Source organism: Eurosta solidaginis, chromosome 1 (genome assembly GCF_040869045.1).
Source record: "Eurosta solidaginis isolate ZX-2024a chromosome 1, ASM4086904v1, whole genome shotgun sequence".
Lineage (NCBI taxonomy): Eukaryota > Metazoa > Arthropoda > Insecta > Diptera > Tephritidae > Eurosta > Eurosta solidaginis.
This window is the reverse complement of record NC_090319.1, coordinates 288,425,819-288,438,554: the sequence shown is the minus strand read 5'-3', so window position 1 is coordinate 288,438,554 and position 12,736 is coordinate 288,425,819. Positions and strand designations below refer to the sequence as shown.

Here is a 12,736-nt window from a genome sequence, read left to right as displayed (position 1 = left end):
CCCTCTTTCTTTCTCTCTCGGTCTCCACGTCTCTTTCTCCGGGTCCCTCTCATTCTTGTTTTTTTTTTTTTTGTTTTTGTAGCGATAAAAACAATCCTCGAAGGTTTTGGGCATATATGACTGCTTTGTCACCTCCATATCGGCTGCCAAGGTAGAGAAGGACCCACCGCCTTTTCGACTGGGTGACTCCTCTTCTCAGCTCGCGCTTGGACCGTAATACCGTCTACGTAAATGATGGGGAAATAGCTGTGTCTTTTGAGCAACTCCCTCCCCCACTCCCCGAACTGGACTTCCCTCTCAAGATGGCGCAAAGCTGCTTCCAAATCAGCACCAACTGTATAGCGTGTAATTCGTGAAGGCGCTGCTGGCAGTAACGAAGTCCGTACTCTTGGTAAATTAGTACAAGTGGATGTCCTTGGTCATAATGTACTTCACTTGTAATCTATCTGTACGATAGAGGATACCAACCGTTTTAGCAGCCAGCGGTCACTTTGCATGGACAGTAGTGGGCATCGTTAGGCTATTTGTCACCTCGTCCCCTGTTCAGGTGAGGTGGAATTCCTTTTTTTTGTTACTGTGTGATCACCCCCCCCCCCCGCTCTGGCTCCGTTCGTTGACTAGGGGCTACCGTTGTTCATTAGGGTGCACTCTGTTTTCCCGTTTCCTCGCATTTCTTATGATAGATGATGACCGTGCTTATCGACACATACCATAGGCTACCCAAGGGCCGGCCAATTTGCCAAGGTAAAGGATTTCTGAAGACACTTCCTACTGGTATGCGCTACGGTACTTCACTACCCGCTATCATATCGACGCCGATCTGTGTTTTTCCTTAGCGCCCGATTGCTACTACGACTGTTGACTGCCCTGCCATTCAGCTGTTTCGCCCGTTAGCATGCTTTCCACGGCAGCTGGTTCTATGTACCGGAAAGAATTAAGACTTTTTCCGACCAAGGGCTATCATTTCAGTGAAACCTCATTTGTTGCGTCCCTTTCACAAATTGTCATAATAAGTACCCTCTCTTTCTCGTTCTTAGCTGCGTCATCAGCTCATAAGCTATTATCTACATAGCTTATCTGGGAACAGTTCATGAAAGGATCAGGGAAGCAGCTTCCTAGTGCTTGTCATCTTGTCTACCATTTTCCAGTACAGAATAAATACGATTTTGTTATCCACTCAACGTAGTCCCTGCCTCGCATGATGCCACTTTCCTAGATACCAACGTCCAACTTTTTCCGTCTCTGTCGTAGTCCATCCGATCATCCACGCTACTTACTACTGTGGTGGATGTGCTCCTCATTTGTTGTAATACTTCTTTGATGGTTTACCCAACATTTACTGTCCAGCGATCATCTTACCGTAGAAGTAAGCTCGGATATCGTCCGGTCTCTATTTGGCCCTGGATTGACTGGGTTATACCACGGCCTACCACAAAACCCATCATAAACCTCAGATGCTGGTAATAGAAATAATCCCTGAAAGAATTGGATATGACATCTTCAAGCGATTGGAAAGCGAACGAGGTTTCAAGCATGACTACTCACTGTTATGAGATTTTTTTCATTTTAACGCACTGATAGCCCATTCAAATTGCATTTGTTGAGGCATTCACATAGACTACAGCTCAGCAGATAAATTTCAAAGAGGGTTTCTATTTCGATGTTCGCAACCAAAATAAAAATATTTTCATTTATAAATTAAGAAAAATATGGTGTCATTGTTAAAAAGGTATACTTTTTATCTATGTATGTGTGTGGTGTATTTGGTACTTTGCTTTTTTTCAACTATTTCGTAAATGCGTTGACGCCACTCTCCTATTTATTGCAAGAGCTTCTAAATTATATGAAATAACAAAATAAAATCTGAAAATTTACATTTTTACACATTGTCACAAACAGCCCTCTTACCTGAATTTTTCAAAGAATATCAACCGTAACATGTAGGAAACGCTCAACGCCACAAGCAAACACTCAAAAGCTTCCGACATTGTAGTTTTTTCCTTTTCAAATCTCAAGATTTTAAAATTCAATTTTATGCTCATAAATAAAAGTTATGCATGCTGTGTTGCAGAAAAAATATAAAAAAATTTTAAAAATGAAAACCAAAGAAAAGCAGCATCATGCTGAATGATAGTGGAACGATCCCTTTGTGCAGGTAAACAAGGTACTAAAACCACATTTTTTTCTTCTGGCTTATGTTCACTATTTAGGTTTGTGATGTGACAAAAATGACATGCAAAAAAATAAAATTTAATTTTTTTATATAAGAAGGGAAAATATGAGAAAACTTTTTTGGTCTGCACAAAACACTTATTTGAAAACTTGTCACCAACTCGACTCGAGAAGAACTGCTCGTCGAGATTGCAGTACAGCAACTCAAGTCAAGTCAAAAGATGTGACCGATAACGTTAGCAGCAAGAGCATTTAAATATGATGGAAGTTGGATGCAACTTGAAAGAAATTAGGGAAACTAGGGAAAGTAATAAAAATGAGAAAAACTCGAAATGAAAAGGAAAATAAATGGCAAAATAAAAGAAATTAAAAGAGGCCAGACTATTATTCGTAATTGGTATAGAAGCATGTCACTGTACTACCTATACACTCTTTTTTTTTCATTTCCAACAGAAACCATATCTGGCCAGTTTAACATCCCTTGTTCCATTAGCTTGTACTATTTAGTTTTTAAAACATAGTAAGAAGTAATATTAAGCTGCGAGTGCGATGATTCCTCGAAGGGAGTACATCGAAATAAATATCGTATTACTTACTTACTTACGTAATTGGCGCTTAACCGTTTAAACGGTTATGGCCGTCCAACAAGGCGCGCCAGTTGATCCTTCTCTCTGACAACTCGCGCCAATTGGTCATACCAAGGGAGTTTAAATCGTTTTCCACCTGGTCCTTCCAACGGGGTGGGGGCCGCCCTCTACCTCTACTTCCTACTGGTATACGCTACGTTCCTTCTCTGCCAACCGACGCCAATTGGTCACACCATGGGAGTTTAAATCGTTTTCCACCTGGTCCTTCCAACGAAGTGGGGCCGCCCTTTACCAGTGCTTCCATAGGCGGGTTCCGATATAAAGACCTTTATTCGCATAACATGGCCTAGCCAGCGCAGCCGCTGCGTTTTAATTCTCTGGACTATGTTGATGTCTGCGTATAGCTCGTACAGCTCATATTTAAATCTTCTTCGGCACTCGCCAACGCGTAAAAGTCCATAAATCTTTCGAAGAACTCTTCTCTCGAATACTGCCAGAGCTGTTTCATCTGATGTTGTAATGGTCCATGCTTCTGCATCATATAGCAGGACGGAAAGTTCCCGGGGAACGATAAATGACTTGTCGAGTATGATTTTCGTTTGCCGAGGACTTTACTTTTCAATTGTAGCATTTATTGGCAAGAGTGATCCTTCGTTGGATTTCAGAGCTGATGTTGTTGCTAGTGTTGATGCTGGTTCCCATATAAACGAAGTATTTTACTATTTCGAAATTATGGCTGCCAACAGTAGCGTGGTTGCCAAGGCGCATATGCGCTGACTCTCAGGTATTGCGTTTTGTCTTCATTCACCATCAAACCCATCTTTACCGCTTCTTTTCCTTCTTCACTGAACAAAAAAAATTTAATTTAATTGTTAATGTGTTGGATTTGGGTCTAACCGATTAGGTTGCAATATTTTTTTGATAAGATATGATGTGTTATAATATGCCATAACATTCATGATGTATGATATAACATTCATGACAAGATATGAAATTGAACGAATGATATCTATCATTAGCATACGATGTTGTGATATGATACGACATGGTAAAACAAGATAAGTATCAGGAACAAACCTATCATCGGTTCAGGAACACACATACAATCGATTCACAATACACATTCGTATATATACATATTACTACACAACCATTTTTATTGTACACACTTTGAACATACACATTATTGAAGATTGTTCTAGACACGAACTATAATAAAACACGTGCCTTCTCAATCGTTCTATTTTATTTTAACAAAAGTAATTTGTATCAAAGTTAAGGTACATTACAATAAGATTAAGGAAGGATGATGTCAAATTCTTTTGATATCAAGTTATGTGCTATAAAATGACATGATATGATATAATATGGGATGATATGATATGATATTGTACGAATGATGTGATATGGTATCACTAGCATCAGATAAGACAAAGGAAATATTGTCAACGTTCTGGCAAAAATCACTGTGTTCAAAATAATTTAAAGACTTTTTTCTGTCATAAAATGGTTTGCATGTGACTTGATGACTAAATCTTAAGTATGCAACCTGCTTAAGTGGACTTAACGAGGTTTGCTGTTAAAATTGCTCTTTTTTAAAAACTATTACTGTCATTAACTCAGAAATACCAATTTCCACTTAGTAAGGTTACAAACGGCGATGGTTACTAGGACATGTTTCTGAATTTCACTTCTTCATCAGCTAGCTTTTCGGGAGCTGAGCGTTGAACTCGAATCTCCAACATTCATATCAGTGCAAGCCTTTAGCTGCAAAGCCATATGAATGTCCCGTTGTTCACTGTACAATTGGTCTCTAAGAGTTGCCTTTTTGTTTATATTCCTTTTGACCACCATGTAGGCACATACACTCTGTATTTAGTTTATTCCTAATGGTGTGGATATGATTTTTAGGCGCGCTTTTGAAAGCTTAGTAACATTTGTTTAGAGACCAATTTTACAGTGAACAACGGGACATTCATATGGCTTTGCAGCTAAAGGCTTGCACTGATATGAATGTTGGAGATTCGAGTTCAACGCTCAGCTCCCGAAAAGCTAGCTGATGAAGAAGTGAAATTCAGAAACATGTCCTAGTAACCATCGCCGTTTGTAAACTTACAATTTTTCTCTAATATCAATTACAAAAACCATTGTATAAAGCAATATGAGCAAAGCTCGCTAATTAAATACATATGATCCACTTAGTAAAGTTTTCTTGAACGCCGAACGCCAACAGCATGTGAAATGGTTATAATATTAAGTGGTATGACATTACGTAGGATTTTTGATATGATAAATAGTACGGCACTAGTACGACGCACCCTCTCTCTTTCTGTTGTCATACTCCTTGTTGCTACTATGACTGTGGGGCTCCGGTTGCACCTGTTGCTACGGTTGGACCCGTTCTGATAAATTCCCTCATACCAGATACAGATAATGTGATATTATATGTGATGATTTGCTATTATATATACATATATACGAGCCGGACCCGTGCGCATCTTGCGCAACCAATATTAAAGTCTCTTATCAAATATCAACCGAAATCGGCTGTTCTATCAATAAATTAAAACATACAGCTTGCGCTGTAATCTGGCCTATTGTAGCAACTACTGGCAATGCTGTGCAAATATTCACAATAGTGCCATAGTACAAATAGATTTTTTTATGTGCTCACAATCGTTTATTTTTAATAAATTATTTTAATAAAATATAGCTTAACAAAAGCACTACGACCAAAATTGCCCAAAGTTCGCTAATAGCCCAAATCTCCATCTTTGCAACCAAAACTTTACTTATAGATTTTGATTCCAAATAAGAGCGGAAAAGTCACCCGTACATAAAAACAGCAAGTATAAATAATATATATGGTATATAATAGAAATAATAGCATAATAATGCGATGTTACATTTTATGATAAGATATGTTATGAAGAGATATGATGTGATAAAATATGACGTGATATTATATAATATGGCATGATATGATATTGTACGAATAATGTGATATGATATTATTAGCATAATATTTTTTTATTTGATGCGAATTATTACAGCAAGACAAGATAAAGGAAAGATGAATAGAAACGAAAGTGTTGCATGATAAGATATTATATAGGGTATGACATGATAGCATTGGATAGTGCAACATAGCGTTAGAATAGTACGGCACATGCTCTCCAAGTCCGTGGCGATACGTCTTATTGCTACTATGACCATTGAACTGTCGCTATATACCAACGCTTAGCTGGAGCCGTCTTGATAAACCTTCCCATATCTGAATTGAATTACGCCACACACAAATTTGTCAATTCCTTTTTGGTCAGTTTGGTCTATTTGGATGAAAAATACACTAATTTGAAGGAAATAGAGATCTTTAGTACATAGAAGTGAATTTTTGGTTTGTGGGGCATATGATATTATGTATACCAGCATTGAAATCTCTATAGAAGCTTAATATTTATATCTCTTATCTAAACAATTTGATTGGATTTAATTGACAGATTTGGCGCCCTATTTGGATGTACTAGAATCGCTATCGCAAAGAGGATATTCTTACAGCTATAAATGTATATCTGCACGTCCTTACGGAAAAATTGGAACCTTGTTACCTTAAAATGTTCCAAATGCTTTAGTAGCCGATGAGGAGTCAAACACTCGGCCGACAATGTCTCAGGGGTTTTCCCATCGCCCTCTAAATGTAGGATCCCGAAACTGCAAATGAAAAAAAAAACATCAACCATCTATAACAATATTATTCTATGTTCAGACTGCATATAATTCAGATAAAAAATTTTTTTTATTCAGCTCCTTTTTTTTTAGACCTCAGAAATTTGCAATTAAGTTCACGCCCCCAAAGACAATGCACAAAAGAATCGTTTGTAAAACGAATGAATGAACGACGACAAAGTAATCCAACCAGAATTTTAAGTGTATGGAAAGTAAACTTTTTCAAACAATGAAGAAGATAAAAAAGAAAACGTTAGCTAAAAATTGTTGTAAGAATGCAGTTGACCATTGTTGGTGATAATGAAAAGGCGGAAACACCAACAACACTGACAATGTTAACGATGACAGCAAATATGCTAAGAAATTCAGAAATTCGTAAAGGTATGCACTGTCACGTGATGAAAGCCGCATACAATGGAATAGAAATGAAACTTAAATAGTTGAATGTGCAGAAAAATCGTAGTCCTACAAACAGTTACCTGGGCAACACTCTAATGGCCCAAGTAAAACCGCTGAGAATGCGACAATAATGAAGGCTTGCAAAAAAATAGTGGAACCATCATAAATTCAAAAGAATTATATGAGTACATGTTGTATACCCTATTGTTGTAGTTGTAGTTTGCTTATGGATATCCGAATTCAAGGTGCTACATATCGACTGCTGAGTGGAATACCGCCTTATCTCCTACTATCATTTCGATAACGCCTTCTCTCAGAAAACTTTTGAAAAACGTACGAGTTTGTTTCAAAGATGCTCTATGTGGGCACAAATCAATATTCTTTGACATGAAATAAGGTGTTTCTAAAGAACTGGTAATAGAAAACCTGAAATATATGGTTTTCAGTACTTAAACCTATCCTCCAGTATATGAACGCAAAATGCCGCAGCGTAACCCAGGACACATGTGCCTGCTCGGGCGCCATTTTCTGATAACGTGCTATGATGAAAGTATACTCTCCTACCATTCCGACTCAGTTCCAAAAAAGTTAACATCAAAACACTTCAGCATACTTTTCCTAAAAAGGATTTTCCCTCGGCAACAATTTGAGGACATTCCGAGTGCTATGTATAGATTCTCAATATAGAACTCATCTGCCAAATTAGTTAAATTTGAACGCATTTCTTTGGCATGTATGCACAATAATCCAGCACTCTCCTGGTTAATCAATTGAAATGGGCAATTTTCTGAGCTCTTATGTCGGACTTCTAGTAGACATATATATATATTTATTTATTTATTTATTTATTTGAACATATTTGTACAAGTAAGACTGTGTCTTTTAGATAGTACATCAATCTGATCTTACAATTACAAATTACATATAAAGAGGAGTTTTCTTGAAGAATAAAAGGTAAAGTAGATAATAACATTTAAAAAAGAAAATCTATTAATTTTTATAAGTACATTGTGTGAAAGGAGCATCCTTGGCCCATTAGTTGAATAATCAATGATAGAATTATATAATTTAAAGTAAGTTGATAGAATTATATAATTAAGATATGTTATGGATTAAGGAAGGATAATACTGCTAGTTTGAAACATCTGGCTTTTCTGATTGCTTTCGTCTTGGAGGGTAATGAGTTCCAAAGACGGATTGTACTGACAAAGAACATTCTGGAGGATGTCACGTACTTAAAGTTAGGGATCAATAGATTCAGAGTCCGAGTAGACTGACACAAAGTTAGTTTATTAAATAAGTAAGGCGGATATTGAAAATGTAGTAGTTTGTGTAAGAAACATAAATTTCTAATTTTTAGGAAAGTACAAACTTCGCTTCCGAGAATTTGGGCAGCGTATAATTAATGTATTTATTTATTCAAATTTCCTCTTAGAAAATACGAAACGAGCAGTTTTGTTTATGGCTAGCTGCAATTTATTAAGCGACAGCGAATCAAGGCTACCATAAATAAGTTCCCCATAAGAAATGTGAGGTATTATAAGAGCTTTGACTAGCTTCATTTTAGCGTCTCGCGGTAATAAATAGGCAGTTCTGTATAAGTTACGAAGGATATTATAGATTTTATCAACCACAAAGTTGATATGGTCTGTGCAGATCAGATTTGAATTGATTTTGAATCCTAAATTGGTGACAGCATCGTGAAAAAATATTTTATCGCCATTAAGCATAATTTCAGGAAGGCTGCTTAAATCATATGTTATGTTCGATATTGCTATCGCCTTAGATTTTGTAGAATTCAGAGACAGTTATTTAAAAGAGCCCAGTTCCCGATGCGTCTTAAATCATCATTCAGCCTAATAAATAAATCTTCCGAAAGCCCGATCGGACGAGATATGTAAATTTGGGTATCGTCAGCATAAAGATGAATAGACACATTATGGCAGCAAGTGACTATATCGTTAATAAACAGAGTAAACAATATTGGGCCTAGGATAGATCATTGCGGAACACCAGACATTATGAGCTTCAAATCAGATAACTTATCATCACACTGAACTTGCTGAAAGCGGCCAGTGAGATAGCTTTGCATTAACTTAGTTGCGAAAGGGCTGAAGTTATATGCTGTTTCAAGCTTGCGAAGTAATATTTTATAATCAACCATGTCAAAAGCTCTTGAGAAATCTAGAAGAATTAGAACTGTGAGTTCATTATGGTCGTAGGCTGGACATATGTCCTCAAGAATTTTTAACATAGATGTAGCACAACTATGCCCTCTTCTAAATCCAGATTTAGCCTCAGATAGTAAACGGTTATTATAAACATAGTTAGTTATCTGCTTTGATAGTAATTTCTCGTATACTTTGGATAGCGCAGGTAGCAAGCTTATTGGTCTAAAGTCTTTGCATGAAACCGGAGTCTTTGATTTAGGAACCGGAATGACATTAGCCCTTTTCCACTGAGTAGGAAACCCACAGGATGTGATGGAAAAACTAAATATATGCGTTATCGAGGAGATTACATAAGGAAGAAAAAGCTTGATAAAACGTACGCTAATGTCATCGATTCCTACTGCATTGGACCTAATAGCCAAGATAGCATCCACCACATCACCCTCTGTTACTACTGTGAAATCAAAAATATTGGTATTCGGTCTATTCTTTACCGCAATCATATCTTCGTTATCCTTATTGACATTAGCATTAGGTGTACTATGATTTGTATGATCACGTAAGAAATGTGCATTCAAAACATTGGGGTCTACGTTGCATTGCAGATGATTATTTTTAGATATGCCGAAACAGCGAAGATTTTTCCAGAGAATTTTGGAAGGAAGTTTGGAATCAAATGTAATGCTGAAGTAAGCTACCTTAGCATTTCGGATGCAGAGGTTGGTTTGGTTCCGTAAGAGACGGTAGGCTTCCCAGTGGTAATCATTCTGGCATCGCCTCCACACCCTGTAAGCTCTCTCTCGTTTTTTTATTAATTTCAAGATCTCTGATGTAAACCACGGTTTTTTATGGCTCTGTATTTTTACGGTCTTTAGCGGGACGTATGTATTAAACAGGTAATTAACGTGGTTATTAAAATATTGTAATTTTTCGTCTAACTTAGAAAATGACAAACATCCACTCAAGTCAAGACGAGAAGCCTCTTCACTAAGGGCTCCTAAGTTTACACCATTGTAATTCCTATACGTTATTTCAAAGCCGGGTTATTTTACATTGAATTGCAAATCATATGATAAGAACAGCATTTCATGGTCAGATATACCTTCCATAGGGAGTTGGTCAAAATAATTTACGTAATTGGCATTGTTAACACAAATTAGGTCAAGCAAGGTAGGCTTACTGTTATTAGCAAAGCGAGTTGCTAATGGATTTATAATATTTAAATCACACGCTATAAAGTTATTTATAAGGGACTTACTACGGGAGTCATTATTAAGAATATCTATATTAAAATCCCCGCATATAATCACATGCTCATAATATATAGAAAGATCCGACAATTTCTGAAATAGGACTGTCAGGTCATTTGACCTATTAGGGTTGTAGACACAAGCAACAAAACATTTTACCCGAGCGTCACCTATCTCAATAAAGATGCTCTCAACTTCACTTTCATGCTCTGACCGATACAAAATTTTTGGATGTAAGGAAGCTTTACAGTATATAGCAACACCTCCACCTCGAACGTTGTGTTTCCTGTCGTTTCTCAATAACACATAATTTCCCATTTTGTATGCGTGATCACCAACATTGGATCTAAACCAAGTCTCCGTAATACAAATCAAGTCAATGTTGTGGCCATCAAATAAATACGAAAGGTAGTCCAATTTATGTGCCGTAAGACTACGAGTATTCAAATGGCACATATTAAATGTTTTACGACTTTTGCAAATTTGACCCAAAATACACCTCACATGCCCACTGTCAGCACAATCATTATTCAAATACCTATAAAAATAACAAATAAGCGAGATGTTGTCAACAAAGCAGTATGAGATAATAAAGAGTTTTGGAGAGAGGAAGAATACGGTAAGAGGAATAAATAAAGAAAAATTACCAATAACATAAATTGAAAATAATCTATTTACTACAGAGAAAACCATTATATTAGAATGCATGTACAAGTGAAAATATTGCATCAAACATCATCGTTGGTGTTACTGCAATTCGATCAGCGCTCTCCTGTCACTAATTTTTATTGCTTCTCCTTGCTGTTGACTACGCACATACACATCTCCGCGCAAAGAGAAGACAGAAAAAGCCGCTTCTGTTTTTTTAGCTGCAGTGCATGCTGTAATATCTCGCGGTTGTGCTTGGTAAGGCATTCATGCACAAAGATTTTACCACTTTCAGCGTGCCCAATATCATTAAGAGCAATTTGTCTCTTGCTTGATTTACAAAACCTTGCAATTGATCTTAAAAGCAAAGAGCGGTCAGTGGGAGAATTTAATTTTATTATTATGGGCGAGCTACCAGTTTTGCTCTTACGAATGCGAAAGGCAGAGCGTATTGGCGGTGTATTTAATTGGAGAGTGCGACATATTCTATCAAACACTTCACTTAAATTTTCATTAGGGATTTGGGGAACTCCACTTATTAATACGTCTGAAAGCAAAGCATTATTTTGGCATTCATTTATGTGAATTTTTAGAGTGTTTATCTCCGCTCTAAGCTGCCTGCACTCGCTTTTCGCTGACTCAACCCTAATTTCCATACATGAGTAATTATCTTTTAAATTCGCGATCTCTGCCGCTAACTCACCAACTCTCTGAAGAACTCGCTGCTCTGATTCTCTTAAGTTTTCCTTTATACGCTCCGTCAATTCCTCTAATATGCTCTCCCTCCATATAATCATTTTTGCTTCAAGGCGGGAAATTTCACTTGAGACTGGCGGTGGGCTCTCAAGTTTAGAAGGTTTTGCCAATGTTGGAGTGCGATGAGGGGAAGAGGAAGCCGTTTGCCGTGTAACTTTTGGTTTTGCTGGAGCCATATTCATTAAATTTTTAAATATGATTACTAATTTGTGATAAATATTACAGCGAAACTTCACAGAAGAATTCCACGCACTAGTTGCAAACCACTCTACAAAAGAATTGTCCGCGTATTTACAAAATTAAAGTGACAGATTATTTAAATAAATGCTATTTTATTGCAGCGAAACACACGTCTACTCTCTTTGCATATTTATTTGCTTTTAAAAGAGCTCTGTACGAGAAAATGCCGATGTAGTATACTCAACTTTAAGTGGGATGGGTACTGACGTTTTCATCTTTTCTTAGACTTTCTTCCCAATAATTTAGATTGCATATATTTTTAAAGGAAGAAAGTAGCGGCTTCTGTATAATTTCGTTTCTATTAAGAGCCAGCCCACCAATATCAGTTTCAACATTTTCTAATTTTGTTCTATCCTTTTGCCAGATCTGTGAAGCAATATCTGATTAAGAACTTCAGTATATCCAAAAAAGTTTAATTACTGAAGAAGCTTAAACTCTCCAGACTAAGCCCAGTCACACCTAATATACATCCCCTATGCCTCCGCTCTCTTCACACTGTTTCTCCACTGTTTCTCCACATTGTGGAAACTTCGAATTTCCTAAGACCTCCGTAAGAATATCTAGATAAAAATTTTTAATGAATAAGCATAACATGACCCAAGCTCATGGTGCTATAAGATTCAGAAGATGTGTCGAAGTAACAACTTTCCTTCGCATATGGGTATATAAAGCTAAAGGTTTTTCAATAGTCTAAGTGGCATTTCCTAATGGCTAAACAAAGAAACGAGGAAAAAATACAATTCTAAAAGCATTGAAAGTTTTCTGCAAACTACTACGCCACGATATG

At 36.9% G+C, this 12,736-nt stretch overlaps 1 long non-coding RNA gene across 1 annotated transcript; it reads right to left on the bottom strand.

Annotated features, from left to right (window-relative positions):
* Window positions 1–5,296: 5,296 nt before the first annotated feature.
* On the bottom strand, window positions 5,297–12,453 carry LOC137243468 (uncharacterized). The gene is made up of 3 exons (XR_010950536.1): window positions 11,657–12,453; window positions 6,368–6,470; window positions 5,297–6,088 (listed from the first exon to the last, which is right to left on the bottom strand). It is a non-coding gene; the product is annotated as an uncharacterized lncRNA (long non-coding RNA).
* Window positions 12,454–12,736: the final 283 nt, after the last annotated feature.